Raw genomic sequence first — 6,482 nt, forward strand, 5'->3', positions numbered from 1 at the left:
GCCCGACCACTGGGGCATCCCTAGGTTTCTCATGGTTTCCCGTGCACTCAGCAATGAAATCTGCCAATGCCTGCCCCTTGATGGCAGTCTTCGGGTGATATGTGATGTTGAAATGACTGAGTTCGACTGCCTATTTAAGGAGTCTGTTGGATGACTCTGGCTTCTGAAGGAATTGCTGCAAGGGATGGTTAGTGAAGACCTTGATGGGATGCACCTAGAAATAAAGCCTTAGCTTCTGAGAAGCCACCATTAGGCAAAAGGTTAACTTCTCATCAGGGGGTATTTGGACTCCACTCCGAGGAGTCTCGTACTTGTAAAATAATCGAAGTGCTGGAACTTTTTGAGACAACCATATAGAGGAGGAATGGCTCTCCATCAACAGGCTTCGAGAGGATTACTAGGTTAGCCATGTGCGCCATTGAATTCTAGAATGGTTGTTTGCACTCCTCCGCCCATTCGAACCTCTAACCTCTTCGGAGTATGTTGAAATGCAGTATGCATTTATTAGTTTCCTTGGAGACAAATCGACTTAGGGCTGCTATCCTCCCGGTGAGGCTATGAACATCATTATGCTTACAGGGGGATTGCATATTGACCAGAGCTTTGATCTTTTCAGTGTTTGCCTCTATTTATTGGGTGCTGACAATGAAACCCAAGAACTTCCCGGAGGCAACTCCAAAAGTGCACTTCTAGGGATTCAACTTCATCTTGAACCTGCAAATTACTGAAAATACTTCCGCCAGGTCTTTCATGTTGAGGGTCGTCCTGTATTTGACCAACATGTCATCCACGTAAACCTCCTAGTTCTGACCCAACTGGTTCTTGAACATACAGTTTACCAGTCTCTGATAGGTGGCACCAACATTCTTGAGCCCGTAGGGCATCACTTTATAGTAGTTACACCTAAATAAGTTTGAAAGTCGGCGTGCTCTTGGTCCGCAACATGCATGGAAATATGGTTATACCATGAGTATGCATCCATAAAGGACAAGAGCACATACTCAGAGGCGGCGTCGACCATCTGATATATATTCGGCAAAGGAAAAGAACCCTTTGGGTAGGCCTTGTTGAGGTCAGAGAAATCTATGCAAGTCCTTGACGAGCCATTTAGCTTGGGCACCAGGACCTGATTAGATAACCATTTCAGATATAGAGCATCTCGAGTGAAACCGTTTGCGAGAAGCTTGACCACCTCAGCCTTCAAAGCCAGTGCCCGGGTTGGTTCTATCGTCCTCCACTTTTGCTGGATTGAAGCAACATTGGGGTCGATGTTCAAGGCATGGCATATTATATTTGGGTCGATGCCTTTCATGTTGGAGTAAGATCATGCAAAACATCTTGGTTGTCTCAGAGAAAGCTCACCAGTGCTTCTCAGAACCCCATCTTGAGGTTCTTCCCATCCTTGATTTTCCTATCGGGGAGGGATGCGTCAAGGCTCCTCGATCTCCTCCATGGGCTCGACAACCCTTTCTTCTTAAACTTTGGGGTCCAACTCATTGGAGTCTTCTTCATGAACAAACAGTACACCCATGTCCCTGGAAGGATGCTGCTTGGGGACTGCTGCCTCAATAACCATTATTGGTTGCTTGAGAGACACATTGAAGCACCGCCTGGCCTCCTTCTGGTCTCCACAGACTGTGTCGATTCCCGCCTCCGTAGGGAACTTTATGCACAAGTAGCGAATTGAAGTGACTGATCCAAACTATACCAGGGTTGGACACCCCTAGATGGCATTATACACTGAGGAGTAGTCGACTACTATGAAGGTGATGTACTTGAAGGCCTAACAAGGTACTTATCCAAGTGTCATGTGCAGCTTCATTTTCCCTATCAGAATGAAACCTTCCCCCAAGAACCTGTATAGAGTCGAAGTGCACAGGGACATGTCACTCGTGGTCAGCCCAATCTTCTTGTAGAGTGACTTAAACAGGATGTTCATAGAACTCCCATTGCCCACTAGAATCTGACCCACCACCATGTTGGAAATTTGGCTCTCGACCACTAAAGGATCGCAATGGGGAAAATGCACTCGCTGAGCATCGTCCTCGAAGAATGTGATGACTTGTTGAGTCATCCTAGGCATCTATGCTAGAATATGGGTTAATGCCAGCAACTCGTCGTTTTGATTCAAAGCTCTCTCATATCAACTCTACGAACCCCATGTACTCGGACTACTATGAGACATACTTCTCGTCGGGGACCACTCCTTGTCTTGCCAGAGCAACCCCAGTTCCCTTGGGCTTCCTGCCTTTGCCTTTGCCCTCGCCCCTATTTACGTCGGGGGTCCTGCTGGATGCTACTGATTGGGTTGGAGTTGCAGATCCAACACTGAATGTAGGCTAAAAAGCACTGTATCCAGTGGGTGCGACTCTATACCTTGTCAGAGTGGCACTGAAAATAGTAGGAGGCACAACACTAAAGCCAACTGATTGCAGGGATGAACTGTGGGGAACTCACCACACTCTGTTGGATAGGGAGTGTAAGGTGAGTACTGGGTCCAGGGAGTCACGAGGCTTTAGAGTAAATAGAGTAGGGAAATCTATGAGTCTGCCAAACACTCCAATCTGGGCATCCTCCCATTTTATGTATTCTTGTGCTCGACAAATGAAGTCGTTGAGGCTGTGGCATCCTCTCCGCTGGAGGTCATCCCATAGAGGGGACCCAACGTGGATGTTTTCCTGCAAGGCCATCGGTTACTAGCCGTCATCGACCCTCTTGGTCCTAGATGCTTCCTTCTTGAAGTTCTTGATGTAGGCCTTAAGGGTCATGATGGGTCCTTGCTTTATGTTTTCCAAGGCGTTGACCTCAAAGCTCACCTTCCAAGCAGCTATAAATTGTCTTCGGAATAAGGATGAGAGTTGGTGCCAGGAATGAATAGACCTTTGTTTGTGCTTCTTGAACCACTTATCCGCAGAACCCATCAAATTCAATGGGAACATGTGGCACTTTGCATCCTTGAAGACTCGATGCACCGACATCAATAGATTAAACTTTGATAGATGGTCATTGGGATCCATGTTGCCATCATAGGATGTGATGGATGACATCTTGAAGCCTCGTGGTAACTAGGCTTCCACAATGTGGTGAGCACACGACTCCCCATCCTCATCGTCAGAGTTGTAGTCATGGCCTTGTTTTCAGGCCATCCTGAGCATAATCCTTTTCAAGCTCTCCAATTCTGTGTGGAGTGGGTAGCGCTCTTGATTGACACTCTGTGCCGGGTGTTCTTTCTTCCAGGACTTAAGATTGTCCCAGAGATTTGGCTGGTCTCTCCTCTCGGGGTTGTCCTTGGGATCTGCTATACCCCTACAAGCATTTAAGTCATCTCGTAGGTTCGGTTGACCTTGATGGCGACCACCATCCTCGGGATATCCTACTTCGGTCTCCCCATCAGACTCGATGATTCATTATTAACCAAGATGTTGAGGTCGGTTAACGGAGACATTCCTCTGGTTGGCCTCTTGGCCGAGTTTCTACAAGGCTAGTTAGGTGCTGCGGGGACACCACCTCCAGGCCTAGCACGGTCAGTCTCGACGCGCTTGGACAAAACGCGTTAGGCTCCACGGGTGCTGGCAACCTGGCGATACCCTCAGCCGCCTTGTCCTTTATCTTTGTTTGCTGGTCTCAAGGTCTTCTTGTGTTCGTGGGCTTGGGGAACCTCCTTTTGCCCCAGAGTAGGGTTGTCATCGATTTTTCCCTTGGAAAGATCTTGTAGCGCAGGTGGGGCTCTAGCTCCAGCTGGGTGTGCAGGCGGCATGCCACTTGGCAGATCTTGTGCCACACTAGCGGGGTGCTAAGGAGGCATACATGTTGTGTTAACAAGTGGCACTCCAGCTGGGTGCACAGTGGTACACCAGCTAGCTGCCTAGACAATAATTCGCCATGAGAGTCTACTCGCAAAGCTTGGGACACTAGAGTGACCCTCATGGCGTTAGCCATCTCTTGTATGATGACAATGTGTCCCTCATGGGACTAAATCTCTTGCTGCTTGGTAGTCACCTGGTCGCGAAGTACTACCACCTCTAGGGGGTCCTCCTCGTCCATAGGCTGAGGATAAGCCTCCTTATATTATCGATCATCACCACCATTTTCTATGCCGTCGTAATCAACATTTTCATCATAATCCTCCTGGACCATCTTCAAGAGGTCTTATGGAGGTGGACTACTGGTTTCTCCTCCCTCACCCTCTATGGGAGGAGCTACATCATTTGGTTCATTCCGTCTAGTGGTCACCATGGTTGTCTTCTTCAAGCTTTCTTCAAGCTCTCAATGAAAGCACCAAAATGTTGACTGCCTTTTTCACTACCAAACTAATCTAAGAACTTGACAGAAAATAGAAGAATATAACACAAAGGTTTTATGTGGTTCAGGCTATAAAAGAGCCCTAGTCTAGGAGTCTTTGGTATTAGTGAGTTTGAAGCTTGTTTGAGCAAGGTTTATTGGGGTCTCAGGCAGCGTATATAATGCAATGAGTTTACAATACTTAAGTAGCCAAAGTTTTGAACCCTGTATAAGGAGATATCCCAGTCCTATTTATAGGGGCTTGGGTCATTAATGTCCTTAATGGACAATTAATACAATATTCCCCAATTATTTGGGGCATAAATGCTAATTAATTACATTGAGATGTACTAATAAAGACCAGGGGCCCAAGCGGATTACATGGGGTCCATTTGCAGAAAGTTACCCACCAACCTTATGGGGAATAGGTGTTTGATAATGTCAGGATAAGGCTACACATTCCCCCATGTTAGGCAACGTTGTGGGGAATGTCAATTTTCAAGTGTACAAACTTGAAACCATTACTTGAGGCTTGCATAATGTTGTCAGACGGTGTCCTGGTGGGCCACAGCTGCAGTGATTGACACTTGGCAGTTACTCCAAGTCCTGATGTCAAATTCTAGACCTGGAGGATTAGTGAATGAAGACCACCTGAATGGTCCTCGGGGTATGGCCTTACTTGGAGACATCCATGACTAGGAAACAGACCATGGGATGTTTCCTCGCTTAGACATATCCACACCTTGAGGACAGACCTTGGGGCGTGGCCTCACTTGGAGACATCCACGTCTGGCCGGATCATAGTACTCAGAGGAGTTTTACACTTCGAGGAGCTCTACGTGAGCTCTACAAAACCTCATTAGCGTTAGAGGAGCTTAATTATTCCTCTAATGACTGTCACGTGTCTAGTGGTGAAAATATAGACAACGTAGTTCGTTTGAAAAAAAAATAGACAGTCTATTATGTTTATAAGTTCAAGATACTCAAGGAAATTAAGACTCATATAATATTGATTTTTTTTATGATAATCATATAAGATAAAAGAGAAAAAATTAAATTATGATATAGTTCATCATATTTTTTTATATAGGAATTAGAAAAAGTATTAGTAAAATGACAAAAAAAAATTTGATTTATGAGAAAGTTTTAAGTGATGATCTAATATGTGTATATGTGTATATGTATGTATAATTTTGAGTAAATTACACAAACATATATAACATTAAAGAAAAGTGGAAGAATTACTACATGTAAACAAAAATTGTATTTTTCTATCATTATAAACAAAAGTATAATTTCCTTACTCATATTATATTCTTTTTTTAAAAAAAAAATATTATAAACCTATATTTTATATAAATGAGAGCCCCAAAGAGATCACGTCACACTATAAAATTACTTGAAATCACTCTATTTATTTTCATAATTTTTCTCATTTTTTTTATTCAATTTTATCTAAAAATAATATATTTTTATTCTACTTTTTTTTAGAAAAATATAATAATAATAATAATAATAATAATCAACTCTATTTTATTTGATTTTACTTTCCAAATATCTATTTGTTGACCCTCGATTTGGCCAACGACATGGAGTCAGAAATACGACAAGAAATGAAATGATAATCAAGAATGGAATCAAATGGTAAATAAATGACACAGACGATTGATAGTGGTTCGGCCCCAATGAATGGTAATGACCTACGCCCACTTAGTGCAATTATTGATATTGAATCTCAATGTCGTGATCAAAGAACTAGGGTTCTTGAGTTTCACAAGCCTTAGGAGAATTACAATTCTTTTGAGGATAATTGCACTATCCACTCTTTCTCTTAATATATAGAAAAAAGATTCAAAAATCAAAAGTCCCTTCCTTGAGCCCTCCCATACATATTTATAGGCTCAATGGGGTTACATGGGCCAATGGGCCTTAATTTTCCTTAATATCCGCGTATCAAGGCAATGAAGAGGAAATAAACAACGTAGTTATTATAAGATTAAAATCTTTTAAGGAAATAAACCGAAGCATATGACCAGTCTGTTCCCATCTAATCGTGAGGTTTAACGAAGCAACAGGGAGCTGGTCGATAAGCGAACAACACCTCTTCATTTCGACTCTGCCACGTGTCAACCATGTGTGAGAAATTCTTGCCACGTCATCAGCAACCATTTTTGGGTAAACATTTGCCCCCAATGTTTATC

The sequence above is a fragment of the Humulus lupulus genome, chromosome 6 (assembly GCF_963169125.1).
Source record: "Humulus lupulus chromosome 6, drHumLupu1.1, whole genome shotgun sequence".
In the NCBI taxonomy this organism is placed as follows: Eukaryota; Viridiplantae; Streptophyta; class Magnoliopsida; order Rosales; family Cannabaceae; genus Humulus; species Humulus lupulus.